The following is a 20,429-nucleotide window of genomic DNA, read 5'->3' on the forward strand; positions in this document are numbered from 1 at the left end:
AACTGTCAGATTAAGATAACCCCCTCTGATTAGGGTCAGATTAATGAGTCAACACGTTTGCACCACCGAGATTAACCAGCTGCATGAAAATGTGACACGCTCGAGTATGTACAAGTAACGATTTTTTTGCATTTTCAAAGTCAGTTCTTTGGGTCACGTCCGAATTTTCAGACCCTCGAAAAGTAGCTTCCTTTGGGTGCAATTTACATATCCAGTAAAAAGCTGACACGCTCGATTTTTTTTTTTTTACCATTTTCAACTCTTCCGTATGGTCAGCCCCACCACGCAAACTATCGGATTAACATGAATTTATTATCAATGACACGTAGGGCATATACAGTATCTCAATCTGACACGCTCGAGTATGTACATCTGACGATTTTTTTTATATCTTTGAGAACCTCCAGACGCTTTACCCACCCCTGAAAGTGCATACTTCATAAAACCTCTTTTTCTTAATATCATTCAATCTTCAAAATCTACTTGGTCTCCACGACGCCCGAGTAAATCCCGGTTTAGCATCGTCGGCTCCCCAACTATCTGTCTGGGTGGTGTTTACGATTGTGAAACGAACCGGTGTTCCTATAGTATCCCTAGTGAAGTGGAAAGTATTTGTGGCGAACAAAATGGTCAAGGTTATTCTTGTTGAAAATGGCCTTGCACATTTTCTATTTGAAAAGTATATAGGATTCGATCGATCGATATTCTTGAATCGAGAAAACCATTTTCTTCCAGATGTTCATTCAGCAAATCACAATTAACAAAAATAAAAAAAAAATTCAATTCACATACAATACATTTATTTTGTATAATTTTTTTATGATATCCAATAAAGGTTTTTCGCTTTTACAAAGATAATCCGATAAAGTCTAATTTTTAATATAGAACTACTCTGACGTGACGTGGGACTACGTCATAATGCGCATGATCCACCATCTAACATACGATTTTGCGCGGTAGCGTTCAAATTGATTTGACGTAACACGGGAATGCACGTCCCACGTAAGTTTTTTCTGGTATTCGAATTAACTACTCAAAGAATAAGTAGATGACAATCTAGAACTATTTTCATGAAAAAATATTAAATGACATAATTGCCCCTACTTGAATTCGCAGAAATCTTACAACTGCCTTGAAACTATCAGTGATGGAATAAGCTGCGAAATCTCGGTGGCAAAGAACCAATTCCAATATTGTCGTTACCATGTATTTCAACTCCTAAAACAATTCTTATGTGATTCTACTACGTGAACTGAATGAACTTTAAGAGTTTACAACGGCAATAACTCCATTTGTCGAAAGTTATGAGGTTCCGAACTTTCATTTCCAGATTCCAGAAGTATTTGGTCCGTGAACTCGTTCAAGTTTTTTTCGATGGAATTGATGCTCCGGGATTTGGAGGCCTCAATATTGTAAATAATAATACACTGGTCACTGTTATCGCTAAAGGTTAGGTGAGGTTTTCCTCTTCCTTATTTACGTAATAACGGAGTACCTAATAAGTTGACCTCTGGGTACCTAGTACCTTATATTTCGTGAAATGTTTTCCACGTACAAAGTAAATAACTGTATCATATTGGAACGACCAACTTCGGATGAACATTCAAATTCAATTGGCCAATCTGTGAAGGAGTGAAAATTTTACGTCATACCATCAAACACTTTTTTGATGACCCCTCCGAGAGCTGTGCGATGTTCAAAATATTGTCTTTTCATTTAGTGAATATCTACGCGTAATTCCATTTGTAATTACGGCTAGCGGAATAGCTCGGAAAATTTAGTGTAGCACTATTTTATTATTCAGGCAGCAGCATACGCTGTTACGTTACGGATGTTAATGAACTGGAAAACTTCCGTCCCAGAGATTGCTAGACAGATGCTTTGGATTCTCTAGAATGAAACGGAGGGCTCTAATTTGTAATTGAACGTATAAAATGCAATTCAATGCCTAATGATTTCAACTGAACGTTACAAATCCACATGTCTACGGAAAAATACTCAAATGCGCATGGCGGAAATTTTGAGAGAAGAGCCAATTTAATTTTAAAATCCCATGCGCCCAGAGAAAGAATGGATTGTCTTGTACAGGGGATCTCGGACTCTGAATGATTTACAGCAAAAAATATGGCATTTTTCCAAGCTATTTTTCGGAGAAACAAAACATAGTGGTAACCGTAGCTTTCTAGGATTCTTCGTTCTTGAATTATAATATATACAGAAACTGAGATTTTGATAATTTCGAAAAGTTTTCATAACTTTTATTTTTTATTGTTTTTGATATAACAGATCTTGAACGTGAACCTTCTACAATCCCTTTCTTGCGTAGGATCTAATGACAATCTTGAAAAAAAAATTCCCTCTATATATTTTTCGAAATATGGGCAAAGTTATGTCCTTTGGAATATAAAATATTGTAAAATTTGTCATATCCGAATTGGAAAAAAAAAGTCGCAGATTTCAAAAATTTATAGATGTCCACTGTTGAGTTAATTGATCAAATTCGCATACTTTCATCAAGTTCGCGTTGATTTAATCGATAAAAATGAAGCAAGCATAGAAGTTTTATGCATTAAAAGGATAGTACTGATTGGAAAAATGCTTAATGATTTTAAAAAGAACCGGCATGCACTCGATCGTGGAATAGGGAATAGGTACTCTAATCTGACTGTAATTCTGTTCAACAGCAATTGTTTCCAATGATATCCAGGATTCCCTCCTTCTGATACACTGTTCGGCACTGTTCATAGAAAGAACCGAAATTTCCTAAATCGTTTTCCGGACGACTCAACATAACATAACTATTCAATACTTTTCAAAATTTTTCAATCAGTAAAGAAATAACTTATAAGGAGCTGGACTAATTCTACACTTTGAAAGTTTTTAGAGTTACCTATCGCCTTTTTATCATATTCTATGCTCGCTTTATTGTTGTGAAATTATTCAAAGAGGACTTGATGAAAGTATGCCAATTTGATCGATTAACTCCATAATTTATTTTATCCACGTTCAGAGAAAAACAGTAGACAAAATTATTTCTGAATTCAGCAATTTTTGTCCAGTTCAAAAAAGGCAAATTCAATCATAATTTACTTTGAAAAAAAAACAGTGGATTTTCCTTAATAAAGTGCCCGTAGAAGTTTCGAGTTGTAGATCTGTAATTTTAAAGACAAAAAAGTAATGGGAACTTTTCCAAATCGTCGAAATCCCAATTTTTGCCAATAACTTAAAAATGAAGGATCGTAGAAGTCTACGGTTGTTTTTTTGAAAAACAGCTCGAAGACGTGGAATCTGTTTGGCTCTAGCTCATTTAGTTTTCGAGATCCCCTCACTGGACATCCATTTTCGGACACTTTGTACAGGCAAGCGCATGTGGTAAAACAGTCTATCAGGAATGCTCCGAAATAATTCGCCTACAAAAAATAACACGAACCTAAATTTTGATATCTTGACACGCCTATTTCATTTATTGTGGTTAGTTGTTAATTTTGATTCTTGAATTTGATTCAATTAAGTTTTTGAATTCAACATTAGATGGAGGGTACCCTTACCCTCTTTGCAAGAAATACTTTCAATCGAAAGATGCGTGTACATAAACCTGGAAAGAAACTATCAAGGCAGTGACATTCTGATAGTCAAGCTGCTACCAAAGCATTGAAATCCTATGTCATCGACACAAAGCGGATATGAGAGTGCCGAAAGAAACTCAATGAAATAAGCAAGAACAACAAGATCTCTTTAGTCTGGGTTTCAGGTCACTCTGGATCAAAGGAAACGGAAAGCCAACACACTCGCCAGAAAGGGAGCGCAAACGCCACTTACTGGCCCATAGCATTTATATAATATAGGGAAATGCACCTATGAGAAAGAGTTTCTGGAGAAGACAGGAACCGAAAGAGAAACACCCTGAAGGAATCTTCCAGGAATTAATCTTTCCAAAAATCCAAGAAGTATTTGGATTTGATTAAGATTAAGTCACGCCTCCTCACCGGCTTCCTCACAGGACATTGCCGACTTAGGAAGCATTTGACGAGAATGGACTCATTAGGATTTGACGAGTGTAGATTCTGTGAGGAAGGGGAGGTAACTCCTGTTCACCTGGTTACAGAATTCCTCGCCATTGCAAGCCTGCGCAAGGAATGTCTTGGACGAGAAACTAGAGAGTACTAAGCCTCCTTGAAGCACTTTCAGAAACTATCTGGAAATAGATGGAACAAAAGAGTACAAGAACTAAATACTATCGATCATTCTGCATGGAAAATGCAAAAATGTCTGAGAAGAGAAAAGACTAAAATACCACCTCTCCACGGAGAAAGAGGAATGGCATATACGAATATCGATAAAGCAGAAGCACTGGCGGACTCGATCGAAAGAGAATCGAGAATAAATTACAGACCTGATGACGATAATGACGATCTGGAAGAACTAGTAGAGAACAACGAAGAAGAAATGGACGAACCACCAGTAGACGACAAAATAGAAAAACCAACTTCTCCATTTGAAATAAAAGAGATAATCAGAAGCTTGAAAAATAAAAAAGCTCCCGGAAGTGATAAAATAACGAATGCTATGTTGAAGAAATTACCTAGAAAAGGTATAGCTGCTCTCACAAATATTGCAAACGGTATAATGAGGACTGAACACTATCCGGAAAAGTGGAAAACTGCAGAAGTCATAGTGTTCAACAAACCAGGCAAAGATAAAAAATTCCCCCAAAACTACAGGCCGATAAGTTTATTGTCCGCCCTAGGAAAAGTAGTAGAAAGGGTAATCACTAGGAGGCTTACAGAAGAATCTGAAAATCTGAATCTCATTCCAGCAGAGCAATTCGGATTCAGAAGAGATCACTCAACTGAACAGCAATTACTGAGACTCACAGAATACATAACAGAAGGATTCCAAAATAAACAAGCAACAGGTCTTGTACTACTAGATGTCGCCAGAGCATTCGACAGAGTATGGCATGAAGGATTGATTTATAAAATGAGATATGCTGGATACTCAATGAAACTGTGCAAGTTGATTAGGAATTATTTGAGGAACAGAAGATTCTACGTGAAAGTGGAAGGAGAAAACTCCACAACCAGATATATGGAAGCAGGGGTGCCTCAAGGGTCAGTACTTGGGCCGTTACTGTATAACATATATATTCACGATATACCAAAATCTCCAAGGACTATGCTGACACTATATGCCGACGACACGGGAATTGCAATGCGACATCGCAAGCCAGAAATCATAGAAGGAATATTACAAGAAGCTATAGATGAAATAAATGACAGGTGTATTAGATGGAAAATAAAGCTCAACGGACAAAAGAGCCAAGCGATATTACTGCAGAAGAGGAGACTAAGAACTACAACAAATCTAGAGGTAGATGGAGAAGAAATCGAATGGAAAAACGAAGCAAAATATTTAGGTATCACCCTTGACAAAGGACTAACTTGGAGAAGCCATATCAAACAAGCCGTTGACAAAACCAAGGCAGCGATGAATATGCTCTACCCGCTGATAGGTAGAAAGAGCCACATGTCAAATGAGACAAAATTGAAAATAATCAAAGCCGTTGCTAGACCGCAACTGACTTATGGATCAGGTGCTTGGGGATTCGCGGCAAAGAGCCATATACAAAGAATTCAGACAACAGAAAACAGGCTACTACGATGTGCCATAGATGCGCCTTGGTTTGTCAGGAACAAACAGATATATCGAGATTTGAAGTGGGAAACCATCACCGAATTTATGAAGAGGAAAGCTGACAAGTTATTCGAAACAGCGAAGGAACATCCAAACGAAGAACTTAGGAGACTAGTGGACTACGATCCGGAGGAAGACAGAAGAAGAATGAGAATTTACAAAAAGAGACCGCGAGATCAATTGAGGAGAGATTGAAATGAGTACGGAAACTTATTAAAACTATACTAAGAAGAGATATCCGAAATGGACGAACATGAAAACCCTAGCACGACAATGTGCAAGAAGAAATTAACCGATTGAGGGATAAATGGTTTATAGGCAAATGCCCGGAACCAACAAAAAGCAGGTTAGGTTTAGTGGGTCGCGAACTCGGTAGAGTGAGTAACCCCACAGTGTTCCCTAGAAATGGGTTCCTCTGGGCGAGAGATAGAGCCCCGTGTTTTCACGGTCGCAGATTCCCCCTGCTATAAAAAAAAAAAGAAACTATCTGGAGTTCATTGGATCTCTGGAGCTGGAAGGCGTGTTGTAGATGGTGCAGCTATGAGAACAGCTCTGATGGGGGGGCACAATAGACCTTAAGGTCGAAGTGAAATGTAACCTCTTCACCAAACAATAAACTATAAAGTATACTCCATTCACTTTTATTTTAGCAGTCGGTTGGCCATGGAAATTTGACACATTTCACTCTGTATAGTACGAAAATGTGGGGTTATGACGTTTGTCAAAAATTTTTGGGTTTTAAATCAACGCTATGTTGCCCGTTCTACGTAAAAGTTTCTGTTATTACGTATTTTATCACAATGTCCAATCTCTTCGGAAAATATGTGACGAACCTAATTGAAGTTTATACAAACTGATTGAAGACATACCAAATCCAGTTATTTGCATGGAACATACAAGAGATCAGTATAATATCATAATATGCACTAGCTTGAGGAGAGTTAATGTTGGTTATCTTCTTTGGCTAAAGTTTGAATACGTTACATCAGTTGTAGATTTCAAAAATATTAACCCGAAGATGAAATGCATATGATGCAGTGGTTGGGAATGGGTATCTCCCGAAGGAATTAACAGATAATTACAAGAATGTTAAATTCTTCAACAAAAATCATCTTGCTTCAATCTAAGTAAAAGGAATTAAAGGAAGTTTCAAATCAAGATGAACTTCACCTTTGAACAAAAATTGCACATGAATAAACAATCAACAGGACAACTGGCGCGTATTTGTGGCTAATCATCATTGATATAATAATAATAATTAGGTATTTATTGGTACCTTAAGACATTTACAATGTATAGGACAAGTCGAATGAAAAATAGAAAAATCAATTTTCGGTAACTTATTCTATGATGACATTCATCGAAAATCCTGTAGTAAACTTTTCGCATTAATTCACTCAAACATAAAATTCTCAAATGCCACCACTTTTTTGGGTCTCCCAATAGAAGAAAATTCTTTGTAATCCTCTTCATTCATAATCTTTCGGATTGTGGAAATATTCAGCTGACGTCTGACGTATTGTGGATTTTAGAATATCAGGGTGTAACTATTTAAATGAGCGGACGTGAATTCTAAATAGCACTTCCTGAAACCCTGTCTCTTTTTTCAATCACTTTCGGCATTTTGGTAATAGAAATTGATATTAGTTGTGGCAACGGCGTTATGACATTTACGACATTTCATGAGTGCCAACCTCACTCCGTTCTAGTAACAAAAACTTGGGAAAATTATTTCATGGCCAACCGACTGCTAAAATAAATGTGAATGCAGTATAGCCTCTATGCCAAAATGAAGTTTCATATAATTATAATATCTGAATTGTTCCGCTTTGTGTTCATTTCATTCAATTTTTATTGAATTCTTTCATTATTCCTGGTAACCATATAAGAAGTTAAAAACAACCGTCCTCTTCCTGTTGCAAATCCCTTAATCTAGCAGAGAAAAACGTCTCAATGTTAAATACAATATCAACGTACTCTGCAGCATTGAATGCTGTTAGAATGTTAGATATAAACATGATATTGGATTTTATTGCCTTTTTCTAACATGAAATATAATCCCATGCCATCTGACATGATATGACAGTTTTCTGTTTTGCATAGGCTCCAGTGAAACACCCCACTGAAAAGGGGAATCCTTTGTTTTCAATTCCCATGCTCATTACGGCCGCCTGTCACGAGAAACAGAAAAAAAATGTGAAATTCCGATTTCAGCTGGCGCTGAATGGAATCACCATAATTCTTTCAGTTCCATAAATCATTGGAGTAGTCGTTCTCCTAGGTGGATATCATGTTAATAGATGGAAACATTTCTGCACAGCAAAATCCAATTTAACTTTCGCTCACGAACTTTCGGCAACATTATTCACGTTGTGAAAATAAGTATTCATTGTTTACTTGAAAGCTTCAATTATCTTCTGTTCATTGTTCCGAATCCAACTGAGATACCCGACACTACGTGGAAATAAACTCGATAAAACAAAGAATCGCTTCATGATCTTTTGGAAAAACTTTCCGAGGGGAGTAACGGTTAACCATCGGGGAGAAATTGTTCTGTATTTATGCGACGAAAATTTTCATAACTTTGTTGGAGAATTAGAGTTCGCTCCAATGACCCTAGTCAACTTTTGCTGAAATGTGCTCACGCATTTCGCGCCATTGTTTCCTCCTTGAAAAATCATAAGAGTGAAATACTCGGAAGAGCTGGCAGCCACCTTGAATAAAGTGCTTCGCACAGGAGTGTGCTCGTTCTTTCACAGTAAGTGAAACAAGAATGTGGCATAGTTATCACTAGAGACCCGATTATATGCATTTGCATATGCATATCTAAGACATCTTCGGTAGTATTAGCATATTTCACCGAAGATCCGATAATGCATATTATCGGTACTCATTTTCTTCCCTGGGTCCCGAAATGCGACAAAAGTGATGATATGGCGAATCCGACCAAATTTAATAGTCACAAAATATGAGGTCTATTATGTAATAGTTCGTCTGTTTTGGTTGTAACGCAATAAAATGAAAAAGACGGAAGGTCCTCGCGCACATAAACTAAAAGAAAAGTTTGAGAGCATATTGAGAAATAATCTAGGTTTTCAAAATTTGTTTCAAATCGATAGTTTCATCAATGGAACGGCAGAAGTTTTGCCAGCAACCAAAAGTAAAAACATAGCACCTAAATTCAAATTTTGCCAGTTACATCTGTGGATGTGGAGCGAACCTTCTCCACTTATAAACATATTCTGAATGATCGCAGACACAATCTCACCATTGAACATTTGGAACAATAGGTACTTGATTGTTAACATTTATAAAAACATTTTGATACTATTTCAATATTAGTTAATGATATGGTGATTTTGAAATAAAAAAACTGGAAAATTACTTTTCTTCTTTTTTTGGGTTCCTAAAATTCATTATTCAATTTTGCATATTCTGACAATTTTCATGCATATTTCAAGAATTTCTTATGCATATTTGCATGCATATAATAAGCTTTTTATGTTGCATATAATCCGGTCTCTAGTTCAATAATGTAAGTATAATAAAACTCACAGAATACCTACTCAAAAATGATAATTTATTGGAATCAATTTGCTTAGAGAAATTTCCAAATAACTCCAACATTTTAAGCCAGGAATGTTAATATGTGATCAAGACTTTCGTTGGAACGTCTTCGAATTACTGGTATAATACCAATTTTGTTTTATTTTGACTTCAATTGGACTAAGAGTTCACATGATCAAATCATAGAAATCATAATATATATACTTACTCTAGAATGCTAATCCAGTAGTAAAAAATGCGGCGAAAAATTGACTGTTGTCGTTAAAGCGAATGCGCGACATTAGTTTATTTCAACTCGAACGTTGCCTAGACTTTCCTACCTTATGTCAGTCGAATTGTTAAATAATATGGTATAAATGAGAAATAAACATACATACATTCGGTGAAAAAACTTATTTTTCGATTCATACAGGACTTCTTGTCGGTATTGAACACATGCATGGATGACTAATTGTGTTTATATATGCTTTGTTTTAGAAAATCAGTACAATGATGTTGCAGGTTTCAATGAAAATATATCGGGATCTCGGAGGTGACGTGTTATAAGTCCAAATCTAAATTTGTCGATAGAGGTATTATTGAGTATTCATTCATTGTTTGACCAAACCGTGAATTGGCTGAAGATTGGAGTTTTATAGCGAATTCCATGGTCACAACTGGTGCTTACTAAATATTTGGAACTCACAACAAAAATTCCAGAAGATCTAAACTTAATATCACCAATGCAATTCGATATTATCGCAGATTAGATTAGATTGAGTGCATATTATAAACTCCGTGCAACAATTTCGAAATATCCTGATCTAGTGCAATACTACTATATACCATCAATGAAATTCGCTATCACTGGAACTCGATAATTCATTCAAGTTTTGAATTTTTTTTTGCATTTATTATTTTTAAAATGATAGACAAGTACACAAGTACATTTCAGAAAATGTGAATTAAAACTTCTTACCTCTGAGCAGATCGTGCAACAGTGAAAAATCAAATGACTGAAAAAAAACGCGTTGTTGTCCGACATACCTTCGTTACATGAATTGTCCCCTCTTCATAAGATTCGATCGACAGAATATTCAGAAACTCGGCAACGTTCTACTAGAAAATAAACTAATGATGCGCATTCGTATTAACGACCACTGTCAATTTTTCGCCGCATTTCTTACTACTGGATTAGCATTCTAGAGTAATAATATATAATATGATTTCTATGGATCAAATTGATGTTGTTTGTAAGGTACCCAATAGTTCATTCTTTTTGTTGTGCTCCGTATTATTTTCTATTTTTTGAATTCGATAAGATTATCGACCAAACCACATTCAAATTTTTCTCACTCAGCTAGGAATTTATAGTAAAGAGATTTTATATCGAAAGTCATTGGTATGTGAACTCGACATTGTATTCCATGTTCCAATAATAATGCGTTACCAATTGGAAAGAGAGCACATGGAAGACCGCCGAAACACTGGAAAAATGCTGGACATCTACGTCAGAAGAGGTTGATTGATGGACACGCAGACAGACGCCTATAATCCCATCCCATATCCCTTATAAGAAAGAAGAAAAAGAAGAATAATTTTGTGGTACAAGCTGAGCGATACGTTTGCGCATAAAATATCAATCTTCAAAACTCTACAGCCCACTTGACGAGGAATTTTTTTGTTTTTGAACGCACGTATTGATGAATTTACAAAAATTACTAGAATCTACACCATTTCCAGTTGTAATTCAGAAAAAAAATCAATTGAAGTTCAGAAGAGATCACTGGTAGGGGAGACTAGGGAGCATTGATACATGGGGAGGCTTGATACAAGCCTATATCCTCGGCCTATAGCTGTTTTCGAAAGTCATATGCTAGTGAACACTATTCTCCGGCAGAAGGCAGTGCCTGCAAGGCTGACGGTAGTTTTTTTGTGAAATATTGAACAAAGAGTGTTTCGAGGTGAAAATTTTTTAGAATTTACTCACGTCATCTAAGGGTTCAATGATCATGCATTTTTTTCGGCATAAACAAACAGGAGTGCTCACAATGGTGTCACGAACTTTGTGCGGGTATAAGTTATGCTAATGGAGCTTATATTTTCAGTTTATGTGTATCATACCTGCCAGTACACCGTATCAATCCTCCCATATGTGGGGAGGCTTGAGACTTGTTCAACGTTTTTTACAGAACAAGAAGTTCATATTTTGAGAATTCCATATTTATTAAGTAAGACGAGTAATCAAAGATTTATAATGTTATGAAGTTTCTGTTTCTTCAAAAAATTACAAAAAACGTATCAACCCTCCCCAGTCTCACCTATTTCAGAATAGTGAAGTTTATTTCAGAAAAAATCAAATGTAATTCAGATTAGTCAATTTAATTTCAGAAATGGTATTCAGTTTAGTCACGTTTATTTCAAAAACCGTCTGATCTGATCTGAATTACAAATTCAGATCAGTCAGATTCATTTTAGAAATAGTCAACAATTGTATTTCAGAAAATATCGATTGTAATTCAGAAAGAAATCAATTGAAATAAGTATGCGTTAAGAGATACTTCTGATAGAAAAGATTCAGAATTTTCAGGACAATGAAAAGATTGGATGAAAAGTAAGATGCCTATTTGAAATAAGGAAATATATAGGATAACGCTCAGACTGCAGATCTCTATTCATATATATGTGAAAATAAATTTTTTCAAAATTCATTTTGAATCATAAAACCGTTGCATGACCCTTTTCTCACAGGGTCTCACAAAAAAGCTGTACCGAGCTATCGAATAAATCCTATAGACAAGTAACACGTTTATAACTTCGAATAATGTACGTACTCGAGGCATTCACGTCCATGATAAAAATTCCGAATATTTCACAGGGATTTGGACAAGTAAATCATTTACAATTATTTACTTGTCTAACTCCTTCTGAAAAAATTCGGAATATTCGTACTATTTCGTGACTTTCTGAATTACAAATGATTTATCTAATTTACAATTGATGGCAACCACCAATTGCCATAGTCTGTAATTTGGATAAATCATATATAGCATAATGAGCCGTTGAGCTCAAGAATATTCTATAATTCATTCTATAACCAGCAGCCTTATAATGATTATTCTGTGTGCTCCATGTTGAAATTTACCATGAGTTAAAAATCGAAAAGTCATTATTTTATATATAAAACAAAATCGGGTTAGTTACACCATCTGAAAGTTATATCGTAGAATGGATTGCATATCACCCATTCGGAGTTTCAGATAAATTCATGAGGAGTGTTGCAATACAAAACTCTACGTGAATTTATGTTCGACAAATAACGAATTACATACCGTTCGTTGGATCAGTATGAAACATTAATTAAAGCGCCATATATCTTCTGCTTGTACATGAATGGCCCACTATGATGACAAAGAATATAAATTTCTTGTTCTGTTCGAAATTATAACTCACCGACACTTTGATATTTGGTCATATTTTGTCGGTTGAGAACAATTTCAGACTACTAATTTTCAGCAAATCTTTCGTTTATTTTATGCATAAACTTCATCAGAGATTGCATAAAAATGATACACATCCAGCACACAGCTAAGAGTGAGGTCGAAAAATTAAAAAACACACGTGCACGTGCACTCCCAAGCATCGAGAAGCTAACTTATTTTGCCATAGTTAAACCTTAAAAAATGCTTCCGCAACTACTTTCATCAAGCATGCAGTTATGTGTGCTACCCTCAGAACCTATGTGTGCCCCCCTATAATATCCTTCTGGGTGCGCCAATGGCTTGCATGTCTCATTTCAGTTGCTAAAAATATTGAATACGTTTCCTACATTAAACTAGGACTTGACTAAGGCCCAGTTGCAAGAAAATCCATTAAGATTTGCCCTATCAAAATTTAAAACTGTCATTTTTGAAGGGGAAAATGGAGGATTAAGATTTTAATGAAGTATTAAATTTTAATGGACTTTGTGAAAGTGAAACAGGCATGTTTTTTTTTACTATGGTACTCAGGTTACCATTTTTTTCACATCTATCCAGGAATATACTATCCAAAAAACAAATTGAAGAATCTCCTTCATTTGGATTCTAGCCACCAGAAAGAGTAGCAAAGGATGTAATTTTTTTGGATCTCGAAAACAGGGGGACTTTTACTAAACATGAAACATATTTTTCTGAACCGCTGTTTCCCTACCCATAGGTACCAAATATCCATTAATTACGCCACACCCTGTATATGCGGAATTTCATATCCCTAATGTATAACCTTGACATTTATGATTTCTGGGCGTTGTCTGGCAGCATGTTTAGTCCGTTCTTCATTGGCACCGGCGATAGTTTCATGAAGGTATGATGAGGAACCCTGAGCGTCTTTGTCAAATTCACGAAACTCGCTGTATCTATAAGAACGCTTCCGTCTGCTAGGAAACTGTGTATCTACACAAACAGCACTCCATGTTAACCATAATAGTCCGAGAGCTGGCGACGAAAAGCGGCAATAGTTTTGTAATGGCTCATAATTAAATATGATTTAGTTTTGAAGGTGTACATTAGTCAGCACCCACTCTCAAGGTCAGGTAGTGGAACACCTAGCGGCGACGCGCTTTTATGTAAGTATATAAAATTACAACATACTCTACAAGTATTTTGTAATGATTGAAAACAGTCACTCAACTAGTTTATAGAACAGAAAAGTTGCTGCCTTAACGAGGTCGTTTCAAGAGATTTGTAATGGCTGAAAATGCATTTATTGCTCAAATATCATATATTATTTGAGAATAAAATAGTCAGACCACATATCACATAGAACAGAGGCAGTCAGCAGTGACCCAAAATACGGATATTTAATTGTTATTTTTCATAAATTCAAGAGCGTCGCCGCCAGATGTTCCACTACCTGACCTTGAGAGTGGGTGCTGACTCATGTACACCACCAAAACTAACCACTATTTAAATATGAACCATTACAAAACTCTTGCCGATTTTCGTCGCCAACTCTCGAACTATAAGACTCCGCAAAGAAAACACCACCGATTATAATATCATGTCCAAACTTACGTCACAAAGCCACCTTTAGATCAATTGTTTGAGAGGAAATCATGTCTGTCACTGAAATGACCCTCTAGATTTAGCTATCCACCAATGACTATCGAGAAGATATAAATCATCAGAGTAATAGGAACAAGAAAATTTTTGGTTGACCCCAAAATCACTGGAAATAGGCAAAAAAAAATTTTTTTTATGAAAATTCTGAAACTACCTCTGGACATTCAATGTGAGCAAGAAATAGGACAAAAATAAAAGATAGCACTCGCGAAAAGAAGATAAATCACATCTAAAAAAAAATAATTCGTCTTTTCAGGATGCATAATTAAAATTACAGGTGCAGGCGTTTCCTCATTTCTACGAGAGCCATTTTTTCATTTCATGAAAAGGTTTCGTGACAATTAATAAAATGATAACCGTGCACCTCTATTAATTCCGCACAATCCATTCATTCGTAAATGAGTGTTTATAGAAAAGTTACCGTAATTTTTCAAAACTTTCATTGGTGCGCGTATATCAGACATAATTATCACGAGTTTGAATGTGATCCTTTTCGGAGTGGATATAAAAGATCTCGGTGTTGCGTTCTCTCCAATTGAAAAACCCATTGAAATGTCACTTTTGCTGGAGTCTTCCTTTTCAACTGTTCTACCGTAGAATTCAGCTATGCGTCGCCAAAAGTTGTCAGCGGGTCTTTTTTTTAGTTCCAAATTTAAAGTAGGCAGTAGTGAACGAACGAGAGAAACCCAGAGCAAAACATTCAAAAATCTATCAGATAGGTTAATTTTATTTTCGAGTTTCGCACCTTTGGAAATAAGGACGATCATCATTTTGTTTCAAACATTTACACAACAACCCTATTTGGACTATTCATGGCTAGAGTACAGGAATCTTTGTTATTTATTAATAACTTTCTATAAGATGACGACGGCAAATTGGCTAGCTGAATTGAAAGAAAAGGAGATCCGATCTCGAACGCGCCACGGGTGTTACAGATTGGTTCGCCAGCCAGAACTAAGAATTACAAACGGGCAATGAAGTGAGAACTCAGAAAGGATAGGGCGCGAACAAGACGGCCCAGAAACACAACGGTTCATCTGTGATGGCTCTCTGCTCCACCCAGGTTTTCACATGCAGAGAATCGTAATAACAGTGTAGGTAGACACTAGCACATTAGGAAAAAGGAACTGCGGTTCACCTCTGAGTGATTTCTGCCCTCTCGGGTTTCACACCAGCAGAGAATCGCACTAACAGTAGTGGTAAATCACAAATTGTGGCACAGGATGGGTAAAAGTGAAAGCTTAGGATCTCAGATAATATTACGGATTGCTGTTTTACCTCTCGACTCTGGACGGCTCGTCTAGGAGGTTGGTTTCAGCAATTACCCTTGCACTCGGCTGACCTATGGACACCTTCGCAATTTACTATGGCGGTAAAAAAGATGAATGATAGTAGAGTTACGTGAAAACAGGATTGAATCCCGCAGGCTGGGCACGATTTGGAGCAAGCAAAATAATCGAGATCGCTACAACACAGGACTAATTGAAATGAATAAATAATCTGAACTGCAAATCACCACAGAATACTCGAAACCAGGATTAATCAGAATCTTAATCAGAATGCAGTTTCGCGACTGAATACAGTATCAATCGGAATGATTACTAAAGGCAGAATGATGGACCACCGAGAGGCATCTTCTTCTTCTCATCCACTCCGGTGGGAGTGGATGCCGAAAATCGGTAAAATTCGCGTCGGTGAAAATGTCTTGTACTAGCGAACAAGAACTCGTTTATCTCCCAATTCAGGATGTTTTCATGCTACATCGTTTTTCAAGACTGAAGAAGGAATAAAAACGGTCCGGGATGTTTACAGTTTCGAGCGATGCCGGAATCCTGAATGGAAATCAAAATCATGTTTTAAAACCAAAACGAGAAAAGAAATAATCAAATTACAATGAAATGAGGGTGCCTTTTCGTAAAAAAAAAAAATTAAACTTCATTACCCTGTACAGGGTGGGAAAATTGGTGATACCTCAGATACCTGAACTAAAACTTTTTAACCCAACGAGATAGAGGATAATGAATGTGCTATTCATGACGTCTTTTTTCGAGAAACCAATTATGCCATCAACTGCATTTCTCTATCCTCTTTTGTTATTGAGTTATAGGCCAAAATTTAAATTTTAGGCCATTATCTCCATTTCTGTTCATGCTAGGATATAGAGACACTTCTTTGATAGCAATCCAGTAGCCTACTATGATTATTTCCTAAATTATTTGCTGATCTATAACAAAAAGTTTTGTTTTTTTTATGAAAACAGTAGTTTAAAATGACTTAGGAGGAATCGCCATTTTTTTACCGTTTCAGAAATATATCATACATCGACATCAGTCTTTTTGAGTCATTTCAAACTACTGTTTTCATAAGAAAGAACACATATTTGTTATAGCTCAGCAAATATGGCTGTTGGAAAAAATAGATAGAGGAATGCAGTGGATGGCATTAGCAGTTTCTCGAAAAAAGACGACCGTAATATGGCATGCATTTTCCTCTACCTCGTTGGGTTGAGAAAGTTGTATTTCAGGTATCACCAATTTTGCCCACCCTGTACATACTCTTATTAGAGATATAGTAGGACTAGTTTAGTCCGGATTGGCTATAAAAAATTAATTTCTGGCTTTCCCCAGAAAATTTCAGGGTGATTTTCGAAATTCATGAAAATATCAGACCATTATCAAAGCCAAACATGACGACGAAATTTATTCAACCATGGGGAGTTATTGAAACATGCTGAGATCGAGTCAGAGAGACATAATTATTCAAATATTCCAAGGCCAGACATATTCATCCTCATTCAAAGTTTTCCTTTTCAGGGATAAAACATAACTTTATGTTTCGAATTCCAAATAGGTAATTGTTTCGCTTTTTAGAAAAGAGTTCTTTTTGTCGAGTATTTCTGCTGTTTTAGCAGTTGAGGTACCTAAATAGCCATGATAGGGAGGACCATAGACGGTAAGGTCGTAGTGGAATGTAACCCCCCACCAACTTATTTATAACTAGCAGGTGGGGTGTTGAGAAGTAAGGTGTGACCCAGAGAGTTTGAGTTAAGGTACTTCTGCCCTTTTGGTTATTCAGTGCTTCCCTAGGGAGGTATTTTCCACTCTCTCTAGACTGTTTGGCTAACTGAAAATCGAGACCAACCGTTCAAAGTAATCTGGGCATTTACATATTCTGTTGGATTGCCAGTTTCCTGTACCGTAATGTAGCAGTGAGGTTCCGTCTATTTGAACCGTATTTTTCTAAACACCCACGGACAGGCAATTTCCGCGAGTTGCCTATTGTAAATTGTTTTACAATAGATCTTAAGGTCACAGTGCAACGCAACCATACCTTTAAAATCTAGAATCCAGGCTTGCTCAGGTTCTATAGATCAGGTGGCTAATAGTTTCACGTTTGGAGTTTTTCTCTGAAAATTTTTTAAAGCATTATGAATGATCTGAAGCTACTAGAGCATGTCAGTTATGAGGCAATTTTGAGTTTAATCTTCCTATCATTTCCTGGAAGGTGCTACGAGCATATTCTTATTTGTCGTGTCTTATTTGCTCATGACAACATCATTGCTGAATGATGAGATTTATTGCCTATTAAACGGATAATTCCGGCCAATCTCTATTCTACCGAACTATCAAATTGTGGAACAACACACTAACATTTCTTTCTATCGCCTCGACCGCACGACGTTATTCACGTTAGCTTTGTTGGAAAAAATCGTTGGACATATCAAGTGGAAACACTGTCGCCTTTGAGGAGAGACTCGGATGGAACTGAAATTAATGTATGAAGTTGCAGAGCGAAACAATAAAAAAGAAAACTTTCCTTCTTGAAAAGATACGACTGTTATATTGCCACACTATTTCCATGCACTCTGCTGTCCAGAAACCCCCTGCAATCCCTGATTAATGTACGGGCATTCTAAAATACTCGGTATTGAATCGGAGCGACGCCAAAACTGTATACAGTATAGTACGTCGTTTACTGCACCGCATCATTATTGCATGCACGGACGAGAACATATTTATGATTACTGCAGAGCTGAATTTTGCATCGCGACCTAATAGATAAACATGTAGCTGTTACTGCATATTCTGACTTTTGCTTTCTATCATCCACATTCGGGGTAATATTTTTAATGACTAACATCGCAAGATCCTGTTCAGTTAATAATGTAAAAAACACGCTTAGATTCCAGCAGTCTCCAGAATACGAGGTCTGTCTATTGAATACCGAGACCGCTACAAAGCATTTTTTTGATATAGCAGGAGGAAACCTTCGACAATAAAACGATGTTTCAGAGGGCGATTCGATAATAACCAAAACGAACTCCATCTTGGGGAACAAGTCTGGGTTAACATCAGGGTCGGATTAACCCCAGGGCAAAAAGGGCAATTGCCCTGGGCGAATTCAGTATTGGGGGCGAATTCATTGTTAATAACAGTATCTAAATACGAAAATCACTGAAATCAATAAAACCGATTCGAAATAATAGAAACATACGGTTTCGATCGATATCAATCGTCATAATATACGTTCCAGGTACTTTCCAAACGAACTGTTGCCTATTTCTCCACCGCCTCTTCGATGCTCGAGCTTCCGCGCATTCTATTCACTCTGAAATATTGTGACTAGTCAGTATTACAGGGTGAATAGAAAGCGCACGCATCGAAAACGAATTGTTGCGGTATGGAAATAGACGCTTCTGCGAATGCCGCAATGCCGGGCATGTGATTTTATTTTATTGTTTCAGTTATTCTCTATTTATATTTCTAACATTACTGTCGATTTACGTCAAATATATTTATTTCAATAGAGGGTGTTCATTGTGCAAATATAAAAGTGAATGGAATAAGAGTGCTTAGACGAAGTGGAGCAAGCACAATTGTTGATTAGATTCTTTAAAAATATTGATACCCCCAAGTGAATTTCGACCTCCATTACACGCTCTCTAGATTGCAGCAATCATTTTGCGATTTTTTTTTGAAAATATGTTGTTTTTTCATAAATACCTACTTATTTGTCTGAAAAATGTGGGAAATGTTTTTTTTTAATTGAATATTCTTTAATTTTTCATCATTTAAGGCGCGTATACCCACTGAAAAACGGTTCGTACAACGTCAATGAAAATCCCATAAATTTTTATTATGACTTTCTTCGCCGGTTTATCAGTGTGGACGTATTGCGAACTGAACACCTGTGTCGATTTGAGCGATCCGATAGTTGTCAGTTTTAAACGCAGGCTCAAAGGAAATAACACTTGGTCTGTGGACGAGTATTTTGTGTATGTTCGTTCAAAAGTACGACTGAAGAACAAGTTGAAATGACCCAGTAGGAAATTTCAGGGCGGAACGGGGGAGTTTGATAGAAATATTTTGGGAACAATGAGTCATATAGTATACCACAAACGAGGATTAAATAAAAAAAAATTTAAATTTGATGCTTGGGAGGGAATAGGAAGAGCTGCAGAAAGTTTGAGAATATGTATTTTCATTCCGTAATCTCAAATGCTGAAAACTAGAGGATAATACGTTTTTCCGATATTATAGGGATGTGAAACACAAAAAAACGACTGTATGAAAAAAATTTAAATTTTGTAGGATTTTTTGCGAAAATTGAACTGTCTAATGCATTCTTAACATTAGTTTACTCTTAATTTTTGACTCAGCGATACCTAGTTCATATATAAGTTGTTTTTAATTCACCTTTTTTTTCAACTACCTGTATCATATGTCCGTATTTTTTCATAATTTTTGCTGGCTGTTACTTTTAATTGAAAAAAACTTCATTATGAAAATATTTCTGTTCCTTTTTTATTAAAAGATCATTTTTGTAAAATGGGGGGGCGAAAAAATATCTTGTGCCCCGGGCGCCAAGTGGTCTTAATCCGGCCTGTTAACTCACTCCCATTTAAACATGAACTTACTTCTTCATTGGTTTCGGGCATTTGCCTTATAATCCTCACACGCTATCATGCTAGTCTCCTGAGATTTTCGTTCAGGTGTTCTTTCGCTGTTTCGAATAACCTTTCTACTTTTCTCCTCATGATTTCGGTGATGGATTCTCACTTCAAATCTCGATAAAACTGTTTGTTTT

General features: G+C 36.4%; 1 protein-coding gene across 1 annotated transcript in view; it reads right to left on the bottom strand.

Moving 5' to 3' along the window:
* LOC123306806 overlaps positions 1 to 20,429 on the bottom strand; it is a 634,033-nt gene that overhangs the window by 57,889 nt on the left and 555,715 nt on the right. The window lies entirely within an intron of this gene.

The sequence above is a fragment of the Coccinella septempunctata genome, chromosome 1 (genome assembly GCF_907165205.1).
Source record: "Coccinella septempunctata chromosome 1, icCocSept1.1, whole genome shotgun sequence".
Taxonomy (NCBI): Eukaryota; Metazoa; Arthropoda; class Insecta; order Coleoptera; family Coccinellidae; genus Coccinella; species Coccinella septempunctata.